We start from the raw sequence: 13,119 nt of genomic DNA, 5'->3' as shown, positions 1-13,119 counted from the left end.
CAGAACGTCGTGAAGAAGTTTCGTGATCATACTATTGTAATAGGGGGAGACTTCAATCTACCAGGTATAGAATGGGATAGTCACACAATCAGAACTGGAGCCAGGGACAGAGACTCTTGTGACTTTATCCTGACTGCCTTGTCCGAGAATTACTTCGAGCAGATAGTTATAGAACCAACTCGTGAAGCTAACGTTTTAGACCTCATAGCAACAAATAGACCGGAACTTTTCGACTCCGTGAATGTAGAAGAGGGTATCAGTGATCATAAGTCAGTGGTTGCATCAATGACTACAAGTGTAATAAGAAATGCCAAGAAAGGAAGGAAAATATATTTGCTTAACAAGAGTGATAGGGCACAAATCGCAGAATATCTGAGTGACCACCATCAAACGTTCATTTCTGAGGAAGAGGATGTGGAACAAAAATGGAAAAAATTCAGAAACATCGTCCAGTACGTCTTAGATAAGTTCGTACCGACTAAGGTCCAAAGCGAGGGGAAAGATCCACCGTGGTATAACAATCATGTACGAAAGGTACTACGGAAACAAAGAAAGCTTCATCATAGGTTTAAGAGTAGTCGAATCATAGCTGATAAGGAAAAGCTGAACGAAGCGAAAAAGAGCGTAAAGAGAGCAATGAGAGAAGCATTCAACGAATTCGAACATAAAATATTGGCAAACAATCTAAACAAGAACCCTAAAAAGTTTTGGTCATATGTAAAATCGGTAAGCGGATCTAAATCCCCTATTCAGTCACTCGTTGACCACGATGGCACCGAAACAGAGGACGACCGAAGAAAGGCAGAAATACTGAATTCAGTGTTCCGAAACTGTTTCACTGCGGAAAATCGTAACACGGTCCCTGACTTCAGCCGTCGCACGGACGCCAAAATGGAAAATATTGAAATAAACGATATCGGAATTGAAAAACAACTGCTATCACTTAGTAGCGGAAAAGCATCCGGACCAGACGAGATACCCTTAAGATTCTACAGTGATTATGCTAAAGAACTTGCCCCCTTTCTATCAGCAATTTATCGTAGATCGTTGGAAGAACGTAAAGTACCTAGCGACTGGAAGAAAGCGCAGGTCGTTCCCATTTTCAAGAAGGGTCATAAATCAGATGCGAATAATTATAGGCCTATTTCGCTTACGTCAATCTGTTGTAGAATAATGGAACATGTTTTGTGTTCTCGTATTATGACGTTCCTAGATAATACAAATCTCCTTCATCATAACCAACATGGATTCCGCAAACAGAGATCATGTGAAACTCAGCTCGCCCTATTTGCCCAAGAAATTCACAGTGCCGTAGACACTGGCGAGCAGATTGATGCCGTATTCCTGGACTTCAGGAAGGCATTTGATACGGTTCCGCACTTACGTTTAGTGAAAAAAATACGAGCTTACGGAATATCGGACCAGGTTTGTGATTGGATTCAGGATTTCCTAGAAGAAAGAACACAACATGTCATTCTTAACGGTTCAAAATCTGCAGATGTAGAGGTAATTTCGGGAGTACCGCAGGGAAGCGTGATAGGACCTTTATTGTTTACAATATACATAAATGACTTAGTTGACAACATCGGTAGCTCCGTGAGGCTATTTGCAGATGACACGGTTGTCTACAAGAAAGTAGCAACATCAGAAGACTCGTACGTACTCCAGGAGGACCTGCAGAGGATTAATGCATGGTGCGACAGCTGGCAGCTTTCCCTAAACGTAGATAAATGTAATATAATGCGCATACATAGGGGCAGAAATCCATTCCAGTACGATTATGCCATAGGTGGTAAATCATTGGAAACGGTAACGACCGTAAAATACTTAGGAGTTACTATCCGAAGCGATCTGAAGTGGAATGATCACATAAAACAAATAGTGGGAAAAGCAGGCGCCAGGTTGAGATTCATAGGAAGAATTCTAAGAAAATGTGACTCATCGACGAAAGAAGTAGCTTACAAAACGCTTGTTCGTCCGATTCTTGAGTATTGCTCATCAGTATGGGACCCTTATCAGGTTGGATTAATAGAAGAGATAGACATGATCCAGCGAAAAGCAGCGCGATTCGTCATGGGGACATTTAGTCAGCGCGAGAGCGTTACGGAGATGCTGAACAAGCTCCAGTGGCGGACACTTCAAGAAAGGCGTTACGCAATACGGAGAGGTTTATTATCGAAATTACGAGAGAGCACATTCCGGGAAGAGATGGGCAACATATTACTACCGCCCACATATATCTCGCGTAATGATCACAACGAAAAGATCCGAGAAATTAGAGCAAATACGGAGACTTACAAGCAGTCGTTCTTCCCACGCACAATTCGTAAATGGAACAGGGAAGGGGGGATCAGATAGTGGTACAATAAGTACCCTCCGCCACACACCGTAAGGTGGCTCGCGGAGTATAGATGTAGATGTAGATGTAACGATTTTACACACTCTCCTGCACTCTTAGGTTTTGCTTATACCGTTAAAGATACATACTTTTTCAGTAAGGTACGTAACAGACAGGCAAAAATACTCGACATAATTTCACAATCCAATTAGTGAACAGCCATTGTAATCGGATAAAATCGTCAAGAACCTTGAAATCCATTCTGGAACGGAACACACAGCTATTATTGCGGAAGGCAGATGGGACATTGCTTTTTATCGGAACAATTCTCTCATGAAGATGGTTGCTGAGCAAATCATGTATCAGTTGTCGAAAATTATTCAGTGGCATGGAGCCCTATGTTATTGTGTTGTTCCACGGATAATTTGTCCACTGAATCAAAATGATGTGCACCGAATAATTTTGTATTAAAATGGCACATTCATATGGAAATGTGGTTACATGCTGACAATTTATAAACTTTTTTATAATTCGGATGTCAGTTGGTGATTCCTATCCACCTTCTTTTGCAGATTACAGAAACAGAAGTTCTTCTGTGGAAGAGAAGTTATCAAAGAGAAATTTTTCAGTTCCTCTCCAAATTTAACTTTGCTGTCTGTCAGACATTTTCTATCACTGGCTAAGTGATCAAAAGTGCTGTTGTAATATTGTGAATTCTTTTTGTGCGAAATACATCTTAATATGCAGTAATGAATGTAATTTTTTCTTCCGGTTGAGTAATAATGTATATCATTGTTAATTTTGCGCCGCAGTGGATTGTTTACAACAAATTTCTTGTGGGGAAAACTTGAAGTACAGCAATGAATGTCATTTTTTCTTCTGGCAGAGTAATTATGTATATCATTGTTTATCTTGCGCTGAAGTGGATTTTTTACAACAAATTTCCTCAGGGAAAAAAAGATGTTGTGAAATAGTACTCGAAAAGCCTAACTCCCTGAGCAGAGGATCGTGGGTGAGCTCCACGTGTTATGTCTATAGCACGTTTTTGAGCAATGAAGAGATCCTTTTTTAAAAATGAGTTACACCTGAAAGCTTATTCCATATGAAATTAATGAGTAAAAATAAGCAAAAATGTCGACACAAAAAGTTTCTTTCAAAATTAGCAATGATTGGATGGGAAAATATCACTGAACTAATTTGTTTCAGGAGTTCGGAAATGTGTTGTTTTCCATTATAAATTTTAATCAGTCTGCACACTTTACAATTTCGAAGTTTCCACCCTCGTTATTTCCTCACTATTTGCTACACTTATCATTGGCGTAGTCCCTCTAGAGTGCAGAACTTTGTTTTCTAGTCATAAATTATTAACAGTGCAGACATTAACAATTGGAAGTAAAAAATAAGGGCTTTTGTTGAGCGTTGGGAAAATATCACTTTCGAGGAAATGTGCTTTTTATTCCAATTTTACTTCGCATTTCCTTGCTTTGTGTGAAAGAAATTCATTTATTATCACTGAAGTCAGATTCAGCATTTATCTCGTTTTCTGTCATTAAGATATCTAATTTTTTCTGATTTCGCTCACGCTCGACCTTACATAGCTTTTTACCATCTTCACTTTGCTGAAACTGTGTTCACAAGATACTGCAGTTAGTGGTGCTTTCATAAATATCCGTAAGATTATTTAGAAGTTAGGACAGGCTTTTCTTAATCCATAGGTGGAACAAAAATTCAAAATATTCAATTGGCAATCTATATCAGTGGTCTTCATCAGCTTTCAGAGGACCTTGAAAGAAGCAATTTCGTTAACTAGCTCAATTGTAACACGATTTATGCTATATCAAAATCAAGAACACCTTTCTGAAGGTCAGAAACGGAGCTCTCATGTAAGGCACTCTCTGTCATCAAATTAAAGTCTGATAAAATGGTGTGATGTATGTGAGCTCTCTTTTCACTTCACATATTACTCTGTCAAATACTGTATAGGAGTTTCTCAGCACAGATCAAGTGCGCCTAGTATCCGATCACTCTACATCATTCTCAAACTTCAAAGAATAATTCTGTTTTGGATGGATAGACAGGGCGTTCAGAAATTCCCGTCACAAACCATCACTTGTTCTACTACAGGTGCACTCCCTAATAACCAAAAATCTTAATCCGTTTTCACAAACACTGTTGTTTACAGTGCAGCCTCTTCCAATTCGGGTGTGCCATTTCTCCTCGGAGCACCATAGTCACGCCTGCTGATGGTGAAGTTACATGTTTAGCAAAGCCGTTGCGTAATTGTAGTGAGAAGGGTATGAGGCAGATTCACACGTTGTGGAAACGATGCTAGTAAAGGCGACGAGCAGTACTTCCATTAATGTGAACTTCGCCTTACAGAAAGATCACGTCGGTGTATTATGTAAACGTTTACTCGGTCATGTAGCTCTAACACCTACAGACACGTGAATGAAGCTCGAACCGAGTCAGAGAGGTAGGACCAACGACAAATATCATTAGCCTATCCGACATAGGTATCCCTGCCCGTAACTATCCTGTTGCATACCTAACTAGCAAACACGTTTTCAAATGGCTGTAGCACAGAAACGGTACCTTTGCGGACAAGAGTTGCAATAAAAATACTCGTAGTGTGTACTCACTTCCTTCTACAAGTCCTAGAAGTTTGTAACGGAAATTGGTCTATGGCTGAAGCGTAGTAGAGTCTTTATAAAATGAAGTGATGAATGATACTGTCTATGCTTACACAGAGCCAATAGATGTTATGTCGTAGTTATGTCTATAAAAGTGTAAAGTTTGTATTATTAACAAGTGAGGCTGTAAGACTGTCAAAAATTGAAGTGATATTGATCGCTAACAAATATTAACCATTGTCCATGGCAATTATAGAAGAATAATGAATTTATACTGTAACTGAAAGGGAAAGCAACTGGAAAAAATTTGTATGTTGATGAAATTTTGTATATCTAACTGTTACAAACGTATTTGTATATTTAGTTTGAAGTATGCAGCAACGCGATATGTGAATTTGGCTGAATTTTACAATGTTGACCCTGGAATGTAGGAAGCGGATATTTTCCATCAGATTTAAGGTATAGGTTGATTAGCTATGTCCGATTTCTAATATTTGGCGTGTTTTGTAATCCTGATACGGAGAAGTTTAATTTCGGAATCTATTTTGTCAAACGATGTCAGGCTTTTCCTCTCGTAACAATCGAAGTGTTTTTAACCAAGCAGGAAGTGGGGATTGTTGAACAGTTAAGAAGTTCACTGATACGGAAGTTAATGTAGAATGTTTCATATCAGAATTAATGAAAGTGAAACATTATTCTGGATACAATTTTCAATCTGAATCTTTCGGTCTTACCATATCCCGTTATTAGTACCTCATCCTCTCGCATGTCGTGTTTATTTAAATCCAATGAATATTTTTCTAAAAGAAACCATTTTTCAATCAGAATTAGAAATATATAAATGTGGCAAAATCATAAAAGTATTCATGTGTGTAACAGTTTCAACGCGGGCAGCACTGCACAGCGCTGAGCCAATATCCAGTTTTTTCACTGAACATTTGCAACGTTATTGATTTATCAGCCAATCTAGTTATTTTATTTGTATGAAGGTATTTTACGGCCGGCATTGCACTCCGCTGTGCGACGATTGAATATTTTCTATGCCTAGTGTGGAGAGAACAGACAGCAAGATTACATCCGTTTCGACTATAGAGATAAGGAAAATTTATTTCATTGTTTATTTGCACAGGGAATATTGTCAGTTTATTGCACAGGGCCTTAGAAACCGGTGCTCACGAATCTGGGTAAATTTCAGAGGGACTGATTTCATTATGGACATTGTGTATTAGTTTTCCATATTAAGCTTTTTAATTTTCTCAACAACACATCATCCAATAAATTTGCATAACACAAACATTACGCATTTCACATTCATTTGAAAACAAACACACAATTTTTTTAAAGAATGTTACACGTTTATAAAAATCGTTACCCTTAGCAACAGCTCTGCCAGTCGTTCACTTTGAGAATTTTCTTTGAAATTAAAATAGTCTGATACATATATACTGTTCTCTAAACTACTCTGTAGCGATAATAGTAGTTTTTTGGCGCAACGCAGTTTACTAGCTTGTACTAAATTTTTTTCGCAGTTCATCGGCATTCTTATGCTCCACCTTGTTTTTCATTGATTTGTTTATTGAATATTTTTTGTCTTTGGCTCCTTCTCTGTACGCGATTTACGATGTCGCAGAAAAGTGTTAAGGTTCCGGCGCCTTATCTGACCACTAAAGATAACGAAATGGACGATTCTCCGATTATTGGCAACAATGTTGAGAATGATAGTAATCACTCTGTGGCTCAACATTTGCGAAGCACCACATAAAACATGAGCTCCGTTTCATAAAGTAATGTACGATTTACTGACAGCGTGATTTCGCCTACTTTTCCATTTGCTCAGATCGTCGATTTCGGCATAGCGGACGACGCTGAGGTAGATATTACTAACACGCAGATGTAAGAACAGTATCTTATGCCGAATCAGGTCAATGAACTTCCCAATACTTATACAGTCAATCAGAATGCCAATAGTGAGTCAGAGGACACAGTAGTGCAAAGTACTCAGTTGTTGTTGTTGTGGTCTTCAGTCCTGAGACTGGTTTGATGCAGCTCTCCATGCTACTCTATCCTGTGCAAGCTTTTTCATCTCCCAGTACCTACTGCAACCTACATCCTTCTGAATCTGCTTAGTGTATTCATCTCTTGGTCTCCCCCTACGATTTTTACCCTCCACGCTGCCCTCCAATACTAAATTGGTGATCCCTTGATGCCTCAGAACATGTCCTACCAACCGATCCCTTCTTCTGGTCAAGTTGTGCCACAAACTTCTCTTCTCCCCAATCCTATTCAATACTTCCTCATTAGTTATGTGATCTACCCATCTAATCTTCAGCATTCTTCTGTAGCACCACATTTCGAAAGCTTCTATTCTCTTCTTGTCCAAACTATTTATCGTCCATGTTTCACTTCCATACATGGCTACACTCCATACGAATACTTTCAGAAATGACTTCCTGACACTTAAATCAATACTGGATGTTAACAAATTTCTCTTCTTCAGAAACGCTTTCCTCGCCATTGCCAGCCTACATTTTATATCCTCTCTACTTCGACCATCATCAGTTACTTTGCTCCCCAAATAGCAAAACTCCTTTACTACTTTAAGTGCCTCATTTCCTAATCTAATTCCCTCAGCATCACCCGACTTAATTATACTACATTCCATTATCCTTGTTTTGCTTTTGTTGATGTTCATCTTATATCCTCCTTTCAAGACACTGTCCATTCCATTCAACTGCTCTTCCAAGTCCTTTGCTGTCTCTGACAGAATTACAATGTCATCGGCGAACCTCAAAGTTTTTATTTCTTCTCCATGAATTTTAATACCTACTCCGAATTTTTCTTTTGTTTCCTTTACTGCTTGCTCAATATACAGATTGAACAACATCGGGGACAGGCTACAACCCTGTCTTACTCCCTTCCCAACCACTGCTTCCCTTTCATGTCCCTCGACTCTTATAACTGCCATCTGGTTTCTGTACAAATTGTAAATAGCCTTTCGCTCCCTGTATTTTACCCCTGCCACCTTTAGAATTTGAAAGAGAGTATTCCAGTCAACATTGTCAAAAGCTTTCTCTAAGTCTACAAATGCTAGAAACGTAGGTTTGCCTCCCCTTAATCTTTCTTCCAAGATAAGTCGTAAGGTCAGTATTGCCGCACGTGTTCCAGTGTTTCTACGGAATCCAAACTGATCTTCCCCGAGATTGGCTTCTACTAGTTTTTCCATTCGTCTGTAAAGAATTGGTGTTAGTATTTTGCAGCTGTGACTTATTAAGCTGATAGTTCGGTAATTTTCACATCTGTCAACACCTGCTTTCTTTGGGATTGGAATTATTATATTCTTCTTGAAGTCTGAGGGTATTTCGCCTGTTTCATACATCTTGCTCACCAGATGGTAGAGTTTTGTCAGGACTGGCTCTCCCACGGACGTCAGTAGTTCCAATGGAATATTGTCTACTCCGGGGGCCTTGTTTCGACTCAGGTCTTTCAGTGCTCTGTCAAACTCTTCACGCAGTATCGTATCTCCCATTTCATTTTCATCTACATCCTCTTCCATTTCCATAACATTGTCCTCAAGTACATCGCCCTTGTATAGATCCTCAATATACTCCTTCCACCTTTCTGCTTTCCCTTCTTTGCTTAGAACTGGGTTTCCATCTGAGCTCTTGATATTCATACAAGTGGTTCTCTTTTCTCCAAAGGTCTCTTTAATTTTCCTGTAGGCTCTATCTATCTTACCCCTAGTGAGATAAGCCTCTACATCCTTACATTTGACCTCTAGCCATCCCTGCTTAGCCATTTTGCACTTCCTGTCGATATCATTTTTGAGACGTTTGTATTCCTTTTTGCCTGTTTCAGTTACTGCATTTTTATATTTTCTCCTTTCATCAATTAAATTCAATATTTCTTCTGTTACCCAAGGATTTCTACTAGCCCTCGTCTTTTTACCTACTTGATCCTCTGCTGCCTTCACTACTTCATCCCTCAAAGCTACCCATTCTTCTTCTACTGTATTTATTTCCCCCATTCCTGTCAATTGCTCCCTTATGCTCTCCCTGAATCTCTGTACAACCTGTATGTTTTCAAAAATCCGTCAGATTCCAGTAGCGGTAATTATGCAGATAATGCGACAAAGGAGATGTTCATGTTTGTAGATAATGTCTCCACATCACAAAACACAACGCAGGTGACCCCCGCCGTATCATTTCAAAAGAATATGGAAGCGATGCTGAAAAATCTCATGCAAATGATGGTTAAACAGAATAATAAACTGATGGACAGATCACCAGCGTACGAGAAAAACAAAATGACACCACTGTTCAGTTCAATGAACGGTTTACTCAGTTCAATGAACGATTTAATAAAAATGTTGAACAATTTTCCAGCATACAAGATAAACAAGATGCCCACCACCACCCAGTTCACTGAACTATTTTCCAGCATACGTGACGAGCTTAAATCGTACACAGAAACGACTGATAACCCTTTCAAACAGGTAGATACATATATTAAAACCAGTGAAACACCTCTTTGCGATAAAAATGAAGCCATAGCCAGCCAATGAGCAGACAGCACCAAAACCTTTGAGAGATGACGTTAATGCTTTAAGACATCATTGTAGTGAATCGTCTAAAAAGGTTACAGGTAAAATCAAATCAGTTCAAGAAAGGCTAGATCAACAAAACACTCAGTTAGGATGTAGGTCTTAAAGTTCAAATCGCGACCTCAGAAAAGCGATACAAAGGCTTTGGCCATGAACACACAAAGGAGAACAAACGGTTTTTACAGTCAATTGCTGTACAGGGACAGGAAGTAGGACAGCAGTTGCTCACTGTTGACGCTAGTATAAATTCCGTTACAGACAGGTTAACACAGTAAAACAATCACAGAACCACATACAGACAGGTGTAACTAGTTTGAAAACCACTGTTGAACCACGAATCAAGAAAATTGAAGAAATGTGCACAGATGACACAGAGTCGTTAAGCTCCCTTTTTGAACAAATAGTTCTGGTGTAGGACATTGACATAGTTAAAGCAGGCTTGAAAGAGATTAACAAAACTATACCCAAGCTACAGAAGCAAGTCGACGCTTTAGATTCAAACAATTCCACACACCTCATTACTCACACGGAAAGATGTGATAAGCTATCAGCAGGGTTAGAAACACTTAAAAACCAAATTGAAGATAACACAGCTCCCATTTCATTTACTGAATCTCAGGAATATCAGTCCATGCAGCAAACATTAAACCAACTTGGTTTACATAACAGTTAGCTGCATACGAAGGTTAATAGCTTATATAAGGAAGTAGCCAGCATCAGAAATTTTTGTCCGCGTAATCAATTTCAAACCCACATGCCTAACGTGCAACAGCAACAGTAATCTAATTTTCAGACCCACAATAATATGAGCAGACGACAAAGAGCGCATGACATTTATGTAAACCAGTCGTCAGAAATTAGTTTTTTCCCGCAGACGAACCTTCTCAATACCACCAACAAGAATAATTCGACTAAAAAAATTTTCCATCGTAAAGAAATTCAAGGTTTTTAGAAACAACCGTACAAACTTGCATCCCCTTGATTGGGTACAGCAATTTTCAATTTCGCTGCCACCAAACTGGCCAGTGACGCATAAGCTCGGATTTATCTGTAGCTTTTTAGAGGCAGAACCTACGATGGGTATGAGATCGATAGCAAGGCAGGGTTACTCCGTCGAAGAGTTCCAAAATGCATTTCTATCTCTGTATTCGTCGGAAACAACTCAGTGAGGCACTAAAGACCAGCTAATCAGTTTACCCAATTTTCAAAACTCCAGTTTTCCCACTATCATCCAGGTTTTTGAGTACAATAAATCAGTACTTCACCGAACCGTGTAGCAAATCTGCACTCATACAGTTATTTCATCTCAAAACTTCCGATCGCATTACGAGTTTCCCTTCACACTGGACAACAAAAGGAAAGTATTTCAGCATTCAGGGACTTCATGCAATTATCGTAAATTCAGAAATAGGACTACTCATTTGTCAGTAAGAACTTTATGAACAACAATCAACGCAACAACTCATTCGGTTTCAACGAGCAATCCCACCCATTCCGTAACAAGAGAAATAAAAGGTTTCGTTCCGATAAAGATTTCCATGGACATTTTGATAAGAGATGACATTTTGATAACTAGTATATTCAGCAGCAGCAAGAACATAATTATTTCGGCGCCAACAATCACAGTTTCCAGCCGCAACTTCTGCCGCGGCAGCTCGGAAACATTCAGCAACAAATTGGTCTACGAGCTCAACCGAACATCAATGTGCAGTCTCTAGCTTTGCCAGTACAGCCCAGTGTTACAATTTTACACAACTGCAAGGGAATAATTTCTCCCACAAAAGCCAATGGTCGCAGTCACATCGAAACGATCAGCAGCAAAGTAATTTTAATCACAGACAGGAAGGGAATAACCAACAATTTAAGCCTAAGTTCAGCAACAGCATCTGTCATCAGAATCGGCCTCAGCAGTCTCAATTCATTCTTAATGAATCCACCACAGCATTCTGCCGTCCAAAACAAACGTTCAGTACAAACAATTGAACCGCCACAGCAATCTTCTGCCACAAATCAGCCCACTAATAATGCATGACTAGAAACTACCGACGTTATTAAATCGGACAACATACAATGCCATTCTGCTGCTCATCATACTGCTCAGGAAAATGTCATAGCCGCGCGGGGTATCCACGCAGTCTGAGGGGCCTTGCCATTCGCGCGGCTACCCCCGTCGGAGTTCAAGTCCTCCTTCGAGCATGGGTGTGTGAGTTGTCCTTAGCGCAAGTTAGATTAAGTACTGTGTAAGCCCAGTGACCAATGACCTCAGCAGTTTGGTCCCATTGGAACTTACCATCAATTTCCAAAAAAATATTGTAACTCAAAAGAATATTTCTCATCATACAGTTAAAGTTATAATTGGCTTGTATTTATTTTCTGCAGTGATTGACTATGGTTTACCTGTAACGGTGATAAATGAAACCACATTTCAAAAATGTGGCACTGCCAATACCTGCCCTACTTTTCGACGTGGTAAAACGAAAGTTCGATGCGTAGTCTTCGACAAGGGAGTAGATGAGAAACTGCAAACCCACCTATCTTTTACACTTGATGATCACACAGTTCATGCTAATTTCTCGATCGTTCCCCTCTTAACAACCGACGTCATCCTTGGGATGGATTCCCTTGTCGAACATGACGCTGTTATCGACTTTAGTAAGTCATTACTCATATTGAAATCTGATACGCAACGACTAGCTGTTACTTTTCAGAATACTTTGTCAGCTGAAAAGTAAGATATTAACAGAGTAGAAGTCGTTTCAGCCTCTAAGGATAATCAATTGCAGACAACATTTCTTACAGACACGTGTATCCATAGTAACAATGTCCCTTATGAATTTGACTATGACACTGTGCAGACGATTAAGAGTAAGGTAAATGAATGTAAGGCTTCGACGGATGATAAGCGCCAACAGTTTCAGGGTATTCTTTCACGGCACTCTGAACCATTTAACAATGTATCACGAACCATGTTTTGTTTACGAATTCGATGTAAAAACACGTGATACATTTAAGGCAAAACATTATTCCATTCCGTTCATCTACAGAGATTAAGTCAAGCAAGAACTTCAGGCTATGTTAGACAAAGATATCATTGAACCAGCGGTTAGCCAGTAAATTAACCCTCTTCACGTTGTTAACATGAAAGATGGCTCACTTCGTCCTGTGTTGGATTCACGTCAGATCAACGAAATCATCATTACTGAAACCGATTGTCCGCAAACGCTGGAAAGGCTCTTGCAAAAATTTCGCGGAACGTCAATGTATTCTACTTTGAACCTAACATCTGACTTCTCGGAAATTCAACTGCATCCTAATTGCAGATAATACACTGCATTCCTATGTTTCGGTAACTGCTACCGATTTTATAAATTGCCTTTTGGTTTAACAGTTAGCTCCCCAGTATTCATCCGTATGATGAATAATATTCTTCTCAATGAATTAAAAGACAGAATCACCATATACTTTGACGACATTCTAATTGCAGAACCTTCGTGGTCAGAACGCAATACTGTTCTTCGCATGTTATTGCAAACTTTACTTACAGAACGTGT

Source organism: Schistocerca serialis, chromosome 7 (assembly GCF_023864345.2).
Source record: "Schistocerca serialis cubense isolate TAMUIC-IGC-003099 chromosome 7, iqSchSeri2.2, whole genome shotgun sequence".
Lineage (NCBI taxonomy): Eukaryota > Metazoa > Arthropoda > Insecta > Orthoptera > Acrididae > Schistocerca > Schistocerca serialis.
Note: the sequence above shows the minus strand (reverse complement) of the source record.